We start from the raw sequence: 13,252 nt of genomic DNA, 5'->3' as shown, positions 1-13,252 counted from the left end.
AAAGAATTTTAAATTAAATTCTTTTTAATTTTAATAATTTTTATGGACTGTTAACAATCTAGATAGTTGTTAGGATGTTGCTGAACATCACCCTAAAGAATAAAAAATTTTATTGAAATTTTTAAACGCTTTTAAATATTAGTAACCACAGCCGGAAACTAGAAGAAGATCAAAATTGTCACAAAAATAATTTTAAATTAAATTCCGTCTAATTTTCATAATTCTTGTGGACTGTAAACATTCTACATTGTTGTTGGGATGTTGCTGAACAACATCCTAAAAAATAGAAAATTTTATTAAAACTTTAAAACGCTTTTGAATATTTTTAACCACAGCCGGAAACCAGCAGAAGATCAAAATTGTCACAAAAAGAAGTTTAATTTAAATTCTTTTCAATTTTAAGCTTTTTCATGGACTAAAAACAATCTAGATTGATGCTGGAATGGTACTGAACAAAACTTTGAAGGATAGAATTTTTTTTTAAACTTTTAAACGCTTTTGAATATTTGTAATCACAGCCGGACACTAGCAGAAGATCAAAATTGTCATAGAAAGAAGTTTAAATTTAATTCTTTTCAATTTCATTATTTTTTATAGTCTGTTAACAACAAATATTGTTGCTGGGATGCTGCTGAACAACATCCTGAAGGATAGAATATTTTATTGTAAATAACTTCATTTATTAAAAATGAATCATTCATAAAAAATAAAGTTGCAAAAAAACAAGCATTCTAATTGCTTTAAGACTTTTTCCAGTAAACAAAAAGTTGTGTAAAATTCAGAGTATTCTGGATGGAGTGACTTCTTTTTTGTTTCAAAACTAAACTGGTAATAAATTTTGATTTGTTGGTTTTTATATACGCATTACTATTATAATGTCGAAAGACGTAAATTTTTGGAATTAAAATGTCAAATATAATGAAATATTTATAAACGAAAAATTCGAGTTAACGTGACGATACACATGCGAGAGTGTAGGATGTTGTTTCTTTTTTTAATTTTACGCGCATCTTTTTATAATTGAATTAAATAGTCATTATGCAAGTTCGATGACATTGCCACAGTTCCAGAGCGAAGTAGCACCTTTTACAAATATATTTTACTTCTATATTGCTTGGTATAAACCCGCTTTCATATTGCATAATAATCAAACCCATAAGTTTCGTATATATATACTACATAGTGCCTTCACTTGTCCTGCGCTTGTAAAACCCCACCTTTTACTGTCTAATAAATTCCATTCACGGCTTTAAATGCGAATAACATCACACATTTATTTATATATATTTATTCTGGACCATTTGATGCTGTACGTGGTTTATTTTAGGATTTTTTCGTGCAGTAGTTTGCATTATGCGAGAGTAGTATTCGATACTCGCAGATAATTATTTATTTTATTGTAAAAATATACAATTAATTAAATCAATTAATAATTAAATTAATTAAATAACTATTTATTATTATTTGATTCGATTTAATTCTATTTATCTTTTTATTAAACTATTTTTTTATTTAATTATTTATATAATTATCTAATTATCTATTTAGTTGAACGATATCCATTTTGGTAATTAATTATTTACTGACTAGCAACAATTCGCGCGATAAAGTGCACGGTTACCTTCTTACTGGCTTTTTTTAAAAACAAAAATAGCAATTTTAAAAATAATAGAATTTAAAAATTTTCTAATTTAAATTTTTGTTGAAAACACTAAAAAAATTCAATTTTGGAGAAATTACAAATAACTGCAAAAATTCAATTATTTCAAAAAAATTAAATTCTTATAAAATTCAACTATGTTCAAAATTTGAAAAAAATTTTCGTAAGAATCTCAATTATCTTTATAAATAAAAAAATTCTTTTCCAAAGTTCAATTATTTTCATAAATGTCAAAAAAATTCTTGTCCTAATTTCAATTATTTTCAAAAAATTGTCTAATTTCAATGATTTTCAATATCTAAGATTTTAATAAAATTTCCCAAAAACGAATTCAATTATTTAAAAAAAAAATTAATAAAATTGTATGCAAACATTTAATTATTTTCATAAATAATAAAAATTTCTCAGGAATTCAATTATTTTCATAAAAAATAATTTAAAATTCTAGAAAAAAATAATTGAATTAAAATGATGAAAATAATTTTGATAAAGTTAGAGTAACAATATTCTTATATAAAATAATGATTTTATCTCTCGGTCATCTTTAATTATTAGAAAACATGAAGAAATCGATCACTCCGAGTCTTCGACTCTGAGCAATCGATATCTTCATGTTTTATAACAATAATTTTAAAAGTTGTTGAATTTAAAAAAGGTTTGAATTTGAAATTTTTGAATGTCTCAATTCCTGTGGAAAATCATGTTCCAAAAATAAGATTAAAAATAGAAATTGTGCAAATATTTTTCTTCTTTTTCTAAAAGAAAATAATAATTTTGTTAAAAAAAATTGTGATTCATAAAGAAAAATAATTCAGAATAAATAAATTTTCTATTTCTTAATCACACTTGTTTAACAATTTTCTAATTTTGCTTAGAAGTAAAGAACAAAAATCTGCATAATTTCAATTTGACAAAACAAAAAATTGTAAATTTTGTTAAATTTAAAAAATTTAACAGAATTTTAGTCTTTTAATGAAAAGCAGTGATAAAAATTCTGATGATTTTTATTTGACATTACAATTTTGAATTACATAATTATAAAATAAAAATAATTATTATAAAACACATATATACTTTATAATAATCGTAAGTTTCCTTTCTGTTAGCAAATTCTTTCCATTCATTTGTTTGTTTTGAAAATTAATTTTTGTACGTTTTATTGTTATATATTTCTTAATGTAAAAAAAACCAAAAAAATTTTTATTTTTATTTAAAATTGACAAAAATTCCATTCTATATTTTTTATTTTCTTGACTTTTTCCTAATTTTCATCAAAAATATTTACTTTTTTCTTATCCTGTTAATAAATTGAATTCCTGCTACGAATTTTATTATTTATGAAATTTAAAATATATTTATAAAAAATAATTTAATTCTTGCAAAGAATTTTATAAAAATTTTTAAATAATTCAATTCTTTAAAATAATTGTATGCAAGTTCTAATTTAAATAATTGAATTGATGAAAATTTTTATTATTTATGAAAAGAATTGAATTCTTATGAAAATTTTTACAAACCATTTTTTAAATAATTGAATTCTGTTTGAAAATTTTTTGAAAATAGAAGATATTTAAAATCATTGAATTGCGAAAAGATTTTAAAGCTATAATTAAATTTTACAAAGAATTCCATTTAAAAATTTGTCAATAATTGAATGTCTGCCGGAAGTTTTATTAAATTTTTTTTGAAAATAATTAAATTCTTAAAAAGCATTTTATTATTTATGAAAATAATTTCATTCTTGCGAACGATTTATTAGAATTTTTTAAAATAATGGAATTTCCAAGAAAAAATTTATTACTTTTAAAAATAATTGAATTATTGTGACGAATATTGTTATTTATGAAAATAATTGAATTTTGAAAAGAATTTTATTAAAATACCTCAAAATAATTGAATTTTCGGTATTAATTTGCTTATTTATAATAATAATTAAATAATTAAAATAATAATAATTAAAAATAATAATAATTAATTAATTAATTTATTAATTGAATTCTTTCGAGAAACTATTTGTCTAAATAATTGAATTCTTAGAAAAAATTCTATTAAAATTTAAAAAAATTATTGAATTATTACAAAAAAAATTTAATTAAATTGTATTTAAAACAATTAATTTCTTTTGAATAATTTTATTAAATTTTTGAAAATAATTATTCAATCCTTCCAAAAAATATTTAAAAAAACATTTTTTTAAATAATTGATTTTTTCAAGGAATTGAAATTAAGTTTTTAAGAGTAATTTAATTACATTTTTTGAGCAATTACGGTAAAATTGTATTAAAATTAATTGAAATCCTGCTATGAATTTTATTATTTATGAAAATAATTGAATAGTTGATAGGAATTTTATTATAATCCTCAAAAATAATTGAATTACAGAGAAGAATTTTATTATTTTTAAAAATAATTGAATGATTGCAAAAAATTTTATTAAAATGTTTAAAAAGAATTGAACTTCTGTGAAAAATTTTATTATTTTTGAAAGTAATTGAATTATTGTGAAAAATAAATTGAATAAAATTTTGTTAAATAATTGATTTTTTCGAAATTTTTTTTGAAAATTAGCGAATTAAAAGTAGGGATTATTATAGTTAATTTAAATAAATGGAAAAGGAAAATAAAAATAATAAATTAAAATAAATTCTAGTTCTATGTTATCATATAATTTTTTTGTCGATGAAAACTATTACGTAACAATTGTATTTTAATCATATCCTTTTGATCTAATTTTCATTGCATATATATATGTACAACAGTTTTACCTCTCGAGAATATATTTATTCCAATTTCCAATCAGCGAGTATAATAGGACGGTTGGAGAAGGAATTTCAGTAAACGGATCGACTTAATTAATCGCATTGAGGCAGATGTCTCTCATCTGGATTTGTGGAAGTTGATTGTCCTTGAATGTTATTTTCTCGTTAAAGGAAAGAAAAAGGTCTTAATATTATATACCTTTCACGTGTACAGGTTACTTTACTTTAAGGTTGAATTTTTATTGAACAAAAATGTTTTCTGCATTTATCTAAAGAAGATAATCTCGTGTATAAAGATTTTATATGCATACAGACGGAATGCACCTTGATACACTTCATGATATAACCAGTTGATGCTGTCCGGACCACAAGGTCAGATAAACCCACTCCTTTCTTCTTCATCATCTTCTTTTTTTCTTCTTAACGTAATTATAAACTTTTAACGTCACTCTTGAGTTCAATGAACAAGTGCGAGAATTTTTTTTATTGAAAACTAAATATTCCGAGTAGTTATACAATAAGTAAAAAAGTAAAAATCCTTTCTTATGTAGATAAATTGTAAAAGATTGTAAGAAATTGTAAAAAATTGTAAAAAATAGTTGCAATTTTTTTAAAACAATCGTGAACGATAATAATGGTTTGCAATTATGGTATTGGACACACGCATTCATAAAAAGATTTTCATTCTTTATACCATTCACTTCGATATTTTTTTTACATATGATTTTCCATATTTATAGATGAAGAAATGCTTTTGAAAAAAAAAATAAAAATCTCCTCTGTTTAAAGATCATTAGAAGCGCAAAACGATGCAATAATTTACTGTGTTTTGACTTGTAACAAAAATTATAAAGGAAAACGTGTAATATAATGATTGACAGATGATGATCTTTCAAGCATTAGGCAACAAGAATTTATTCGCACAAACATACATTATATTAGTGGTGTGATAAATATACAGTTTTTTTTGCACAAAAATTAAAAAGTCGAATAATAAGAAAAAATTCAACTGTAATAATTTGTCAATTATGAGGTGTTAAATGTTAAACTGTAAACGTTGTTTTGATATTTAGATATTCAGAATTTATTTTCTTTCTCAATCGCGGAATTTTCTGATGACTATTTTTGTGAATTTAATTTCTACAAATACTTAATTTACATTATTTTTAAATTATTTTTTATTTTATACAAAAATAAGAACTAATGTTTAATTCATAATTAATTGTAACAAATTTTGAAATATTTGATAGAAATTGTAATTATATAAAATAGCTAAATGGATCATTGAATTATAATTAATTAAAAAATTAATTAATAATTAACTGAAAATAGTTAATTATTTTTTTTTGTTATATATCAATAGAAATTACAATTGTTATAATAAAGAAAATTTTTATAAATAGTTATAAAGAATTAATCGAAAAAAATACATAAAAATGTATCTCGAAATCTAAATCGAAAAGTATACATTTTAAGGATGTGTAACTTTAATGAGCTGTTTTAGATAATCTTGATTTTAAATTAAAAATAATTAATTCAAAGCATTTTGTTATGAAATAGCGATGCAGGTATTTATATAATATAAAAATTCCAACAATTAGAAAACCAATTAGTGTCAAATTATTATGTCGTTAAAAATGTCTTAGAAAAAAAAACTATTTATAGAAATTCATACGAAAGTAAAATTTCCTAACGAATATGAAAATATTTTTATGACTATTATTTATTAATAATAGTTATATTTTTGTTTACAAAAATATAACAATGTATCCAATTAAAAAAAACAATTTTTCTCTTCCTATTATTTTTCTATTACTCTTGTATTATTCCTTCTATTTCACAAAGTATTTTTTTACAAATAATTTTCCTGTCATAATTATCTGAATGCACTTAATCTACCACTGTATTTAAATTTATTATTATTATTTAAATTATACTTAAAACTGGTTTTTTCAAGTAATTAAATAATAATAAGAATGTGAATTCAATAATTACCTTCGATTTTCATATAGGAATATTTCGTGAAAAGTAATTAAAATAATTATAAAATTACTCTCATCAGTTTACTGAAAACTTTGGGAATAATCGCGTTCTTGATTTGAAGAGAACAATAATTATTTTATAAAATATGAAGAAAATAAAAGAAGAAGAAGAAGTTTGATTTATCATAAAATGTTTCATTATTAGAAAGGATAATTTAAAAAAAATCTTCTAAGTTATGTCTTCGCGTGCAACCAGCATCCTGATTATAAACATTAATACCGCACCATTATAGGCAAAGAAAATGTTAGGCACTTAAAGCATCCTAAATGTTAACATTCTTGAGTAACCTATGCCTCATACACAAAATTTATTCAAAAAAAAAGAAAAAAAAACAAAAAAAGAAAAGAAAAAATTATCATTCACAAAATTATAGTTAATAAGAATTAATTTACTCTCAAATTTTCTTAGAAGCGAACATTTATTACCTATTTTCAAGTACCTTGTAAATTTTTATTATCAATATTATGACATATATATTATTGAGTATTTCAAAAAGTACTTTTATACCTTCGGCAAAAAATTCTCGAAATAAATTTAATTTGAATTCAATTTACTATTTAATTTAAAGAATTGAGAGAATTTAATTGTTGATAAAGAAATTAAAGTTTTCTCTAAATTTGAAATAGTAAAAAATTTAAAATGTTTATTAATTTAAATTAGAGACTGGATTTTTTGCTTTTAAATTAGTTAATTTTACTAATAAATATAGAAATTTTTTTACTAATTCAAATTCAAAAACAAAAAGTCAGCCACTAATTCAAATTTTGAAAGTTCAGAGAAATAATATTATTTATTTATAAAATTATAATAATAATTAATTTTACTTCATATTTTTAATTTATAATAAAAAAAATGATTGATTTCAATAAATTTTTTATTGATTTTATAATAAGAAAAAGATCTTTGTAAATCCGTATGTTGTTATAATAAAAAAGTAATAAATAATTTTTAATGTTAATAAATTAATAATTATAAATAACATAATTTATTTATTATATTTATTTATTCAATTTAGACGAAAACTTGTGGCTCTTGCCATTCGTAAAAAGTATATTGAAATTTATATTAAAATAATGAAATAAATAATAAATAAATAATAAATATATAATTTATTAATAGATTATTAGTTACAATTTTATTGTAATTAAAATTATTAATTACAATTATAATATTTATTTCCACGCTCGTGTGTACTATGAAATAAATAAATATCTAATAAATAAATTTTTGTCTTTATTAATTAATTTATTTACTTTATTTATTTAATTTGTATTTTAATTTATATTTTATTAATTGTAAATTTCCCTTTGATTGAATTTTATTTTTTTAGTTAATTCTGTAATTGATAATTATAAAAAAAACAAAATTAAAAAATAAAATTAAAGTAAATTAATAAAATAAAATTATTTAAATTCAATTAAAAAATAAACAGTGTTAAATCGAGTAATTAAAATGTAAAAAATGAAAAATTATCAGCAACAGATAAAAATTCACTTTACCGGTAAGTTTGTGAAAGTGAGAGTTAACAATGGCATTGCTTTGTAGATGGAGCCTGTTGCTTCAATCGCGGTATTTTTTCAATATATATTCTTTAAAAGGATCATGAAACTTTTTAAAGCATATTATACAAGACAGATGTTCATTGTATGAATTGTGTATATCGATTTTCTGTGAAATTGATAAGTCTCGAGTGATCACGGAAGAAACTAACACTTTTATGATTTCGTTCTCCGAACATAATGAACCCACCGGACACAAACTAATTGAATTTTATGTATTATAAGCGAAAAAAACCGTTATGTGTTTAAAAAATACAAATTTTTTCTCCTATGAAAATTTTCCAAACGCAAATAAATTTTATTTAGATAAAAAGAAAAAGAAGGGATTTCCCTTCTTTTTCTTTTTTTCTAAATAAAATTTGATTCAAAAATTAAGTTTTCAAAATTGTAATATTTTCTAGTAAATGAAATTATTGCTGTTATCAAGAAGGTAAAATTAAGAATGAAATAAAATTAAAAATTAAATTAAATTAAAAATAAAATAAAAGTAAAAATAAAATGTAAGTAAAAATAAAACAAAATAAAGATAAAACGAAAGTAAAAATAAAATATAAGTAAAAATAGAAAAAAGTAAAAATAGAAAAAAGTAAAAATAAAGAAAGTAAAAATAATGAAAGTAAAAATAAAACAAAATAAAGATAAAACAAAAGTAAAAATAAAATATAAGTAAAAATAGAAAAAAGTAAAAATAAAGAAAGTAAAAATAATGAAAGTAAAAATAAAACAAAATAAAGATAAAACAAAAGTAAAAATAAAATATAAGTAAAAATAGAAAAAAGTAAAAATAATGAAAGTAAAAATAAAATATAAGTAAAAATAGAACGAATTAAAAATAATAAAATAAAAATAAAATCAAAGTAAAATCGAAGTAAAAATATTTTAAAAAATAAATAAAAATGAAATAAAAGTAAAATAAAAGAAAAAATAAAAGTGAAAATAGAACAAAATAAAGATAAAATAAGAGTAAAAATAAAATAGAAAAAAAATTTGTTAAACAAGAGGAAAGTATTTTTTATCTTCATATTACCCGAAAAGAGAAGTAGAATAAAAACATTGCTATTAATTCTTTTTTTAGTGAGATAAAAAAATGCTTTCACTTCTTATTGTATTGTAATATCAGTAAAGTAATAAAAAAAATAAAATCGCAACATAAAGTGCTCTCTCTCTATCTCTCTCCAAAGTAAAAAACAAAATCGAGAACAATATTAATTTTAATGCGAGTTTCTTTATTACTAACTTCTTTAGCGAATATAAAATGTGTTATATACAACAGTTACTACTTTATTGGCTGGAAAAATTGAAGTCTCATAAAAGTGCCTTTATTCTAGTGTAACCTTGAATCAAAAAAACTTTCGAGGGAGTGAGACTAGAAACAAAGAGAGGTAGACAGAAATAAATCATATCGAATACATTAAACATTATTATTATTATTATTATTATTATTATTCATCCCCTTTTACCGTTTTATTACTATGACAAAAGTTTTATCACTCTTTCCAAGTTGTTAAACACTTCCCCAAAAAACTTTGTCTTTGACAAAAATAAATAATAATTTTTGCCGAAAGAAATTACTCTTTTTCCTCTCGTAAAAAAAATTTATATTTGAAAGAAGTCTATTTTTTTACTTTTTAAATTTTATTTTATTCTACTTTATTTTGTTCTATTTAATTTTTTTCTTTTTTATATTTCACTTTATTTTATTTTATTCTATTTTATATTTTATTTTATTTTATTCTATTTTATATTTTATTTAATACTATTTTGTTATAATATTAATATTAATATAATAAATAATAATTAATTATTAATATTAATATTTTGAAACTGGAAGAAACAATAGTTTTTTTTACAGTTTCAAAATATTCGATAATCGCTTATAATAATATTTATGAAATTTTCACTTATTTTCTTTTATTAAAAGAAATTTTCTTTCAATAAAAAAAATTTGTTTGATTCTTATTTTTGAGAGAAAAAAATACTTTATGCCGATTGCATGATCCAGATCTATGCCTAAATGTGGATAATGAGGTCAAAGAAGATCGTATAAGGAGCGAAATTAAAAAAAATATCCTTGTACCTGGTTCTCGATTTGTTAGCAATTTTCCATTTAACTTCACTTTTCCTTACAATATATAAATCCCTAAGTAAGAAATTACTGTTGGAAAAAATTCTTTTGTTTTATAATTTTTCTTTCCTAATTTTTAAACTCGTTTTTAAATTAAAAATAATTGTGGAAATAAATACTCTCGTTTTACAAACATTTTTACTCGATCCCTAAATTTCACTCTAAATCCTCTAATAGAAATTGATACAAATTTGATGAAAATTCTTAAATTAAATTTCTTAAATTATTGAAAAGGATTTTTTTGTTTAATAAATTTAAATAATTTATAAAATTAATTTTTCCTAATGAAACATTTATTTTTTTAATATTCATTAATTAAAACAATTAATTCTAATTTGTACAATCAATTTTAATTCATAGAATTAATTTCATAAATTACAAATTAAATAATTAATTAATTACTATAGGTATTGTTGAAAAATAATTCAATTTGTTTCATAAAAGGGCGTTTTTCTTTTTGTAAGCTCGTATAAATTGTTAAATAAATAAATAAAAAATAAATTTAATTAACTGCTTGTTTTTACTTTTTTAGAAACAAAATTCACAAAGAAAAACATTGCAAAATCGCGAATACCACTTAAATTTAATTATTATCATTATATATTTTTTTTTCTGAAACAGTCCTTAAATTTCAATATTGTCCTTGAAAAAAGGAAGTTTCTCTTTTTATAATGTTACAGACGATTGTTTGGTCCTTATAGAGATCTCTATAAATATTTGCAGTTACGATTCGATGTTAAGTTGAAGTTTCGTAATAAAATCCAGTCGCAAAAATCTGGAACGCGTCCGGGACGAGCACACGTTTTCTCGATTCGAACTTCACCTCGCATTTTTTTTCCCTGTATTTTTTTCGTCACAAATGATATGTGCCCTATAAGAGAGAGAGAAAGAGAGAGAGAGAGAGAGACTGATGTATATATACATAATGTCTTCCAAAGGTCGAATTTCGAACTCGAGCTCTTTGCCGCCCACGAAATTCGCCATTGGCGTAGCCATCATATATACTTTCACGATAAATCCGTAAAATGTATTTGTATTGTAGGCAATATAAATATTTTTAAATTTGAGCGAAATATAATTTTTTACTTTGCGCTTCTAGTTAGGAAAATTTTTTATTTGTATCTTTCTTATTCTCTTTGGAAAATTTTTGAATGGAAATTAGTTCCTGTTGAAATTTGTTTCTGATACGAATTTAAATCACAATAAGTTGTTTAATTATAAAAAAATTTTTGAGAGATGAAATGGTGGTTTAATTTCTCCACTTGAGAACGCCAAGGTCACCACCAGATGTCAGTAAAAATTCCAAGAAGGAACTAAACTGCCATCTAGCGGTGACCTTGGCGTTCGCAAGTGGAGAGTAATTAATTACTTATAATTAAACATAGCAATTGAATATTATAATTACATAATATAATTACAAATTATAATTATTACAAAATTAAATTAAATTCATAATAAAATTTCAAAGTAAAAGAAAATTCAAAATAATGCAATAATTATTAAATATTTTTCTACCAATTTCAATACTTTTATCGCGCCTTGCATAAATGTTAATATAGCATTTTAAAAAATGAATAAATTTGTAGTTAGAGGTTGTTAATTTATTTTTTGTGGTTTTGCAAATGCATATAAAGAAAAGATTTTTCTCATTCTTTTTTTCTAAATATTAATACCGCTTCTTTGAAAATAACAAGGCTCGAATGAAGATTTCTCGATAAACTGAAGAAGGTGTTAACACTCAAAAAGAAACTCATGGATTAAAACTTGAAAAAAATGTTGAAATAAAATTTGAATAATTCTAGGAATAAGGTAATAAATCTTCCTGAGAGGGAAAAACCTTTTTCTTTGATCGTAAAACAAAAAGATTTTAATATTTTTTTAGATAATAATAATAATAATAATAATTATTACAAATAATTATTTACAATAATTTGTTTTATTATAAAAAAATGAAAAATTAAGTTTATCAAAACTAATAATTATTACAATATGACTAATAATTAATTATTGTAATAACAATACTAATTATCCACATCATAAGGCTAATAATTAATTATAGCAATACTAAATATTAATTATAGTAATAATAACAGTTAATTAATAATATTATAATTAACTAGTAATGTTATAATTTACTATTAGTATATTACAATAATTTATATTATTTAATAGAAAATAATAATTGTAATTAAAATTATAATTATAGAAATACTAGTAGCAATATTGTACTAATGACTATTTTCTTCTCCTTATATAATTAATGTCAGTAATAATTATTGTCGATTTTCGATAATTAATGACAATAATTACACAATTCATTACACTTTGCACTTGAAGGGTAATTGTCAACGTATGCACATGAGAATCGAGTAATGAAATAATAATTATTTAACATCAGCTCTGCCACATCTTTCATGTCATAATATATACCTTCACACTAATTCGCTCGACTCAAAACGCCTGCTAATCGACCAGGAATACATTTTAAAGATGCTCGCAGCCAGACAGCTTCTGAGAATTCATCCCGAAATGCTTGGCAAACTTTCCCGCCTCACTAGAAGCAGCAATATTCAGAGAGTTGTATAATGAAATATTTTTCTGTTGCTATGTGTGAAATTCACCCTGAAAATGAAGAAAAAGAAGAAAAGTTGTCAGAAACTATTTTATTAGTCAATGTTTACTGCAAAAAAAATTATTTTCTATAATTTAGTAAAATTTTTTTTATCTACAATTATTTTTTTCTATTGTTATTTTATTATTCTATTGTTACAATAAAAAAATATCGAAAAAAGATGAAAAAGCGAAAAATTGTGAACAGTTTTTGAGAAACAAAATAGAAGAGAAAAATAGAAAAATAATAAGAATTAATTGTAGAATTTTTATTGTTTCATAAATTTTTTCTCGAGAGGTAATTAAAATTCACCAATAGTTGTAGTTGAGATTTATATATATTTTATATATTTAAAATATTTTTTTATAATTTCTTATAAAAATTTATTATTACAGAATTTTTATTATTTTCCTATATTTTTTCTCTGGCGGTAATTAAAACTTACCATAATAAAAATAATTTATAATTTTATAAATGGGATTTATAATTTATAAA

Source organism: Leptopilina heterotoma, unplaced genomic scaffold, assembly GCF_015476425.1.
Source record: "Leptopilina heterotoma isolate Lh14 unplaced genomic scaffold, ASM1547642v1 Lhet_18, whole genome shotgun sequence".
Lineage (NCBI taxonomy): Eukaryota > Metazoa > Arthropoda > Insecta > Hymenoptera > Figitidae > Leptopilina > Leptopilina heterotoma.
Note: the sequence above shows the minus strand (reverse complement) of the source record.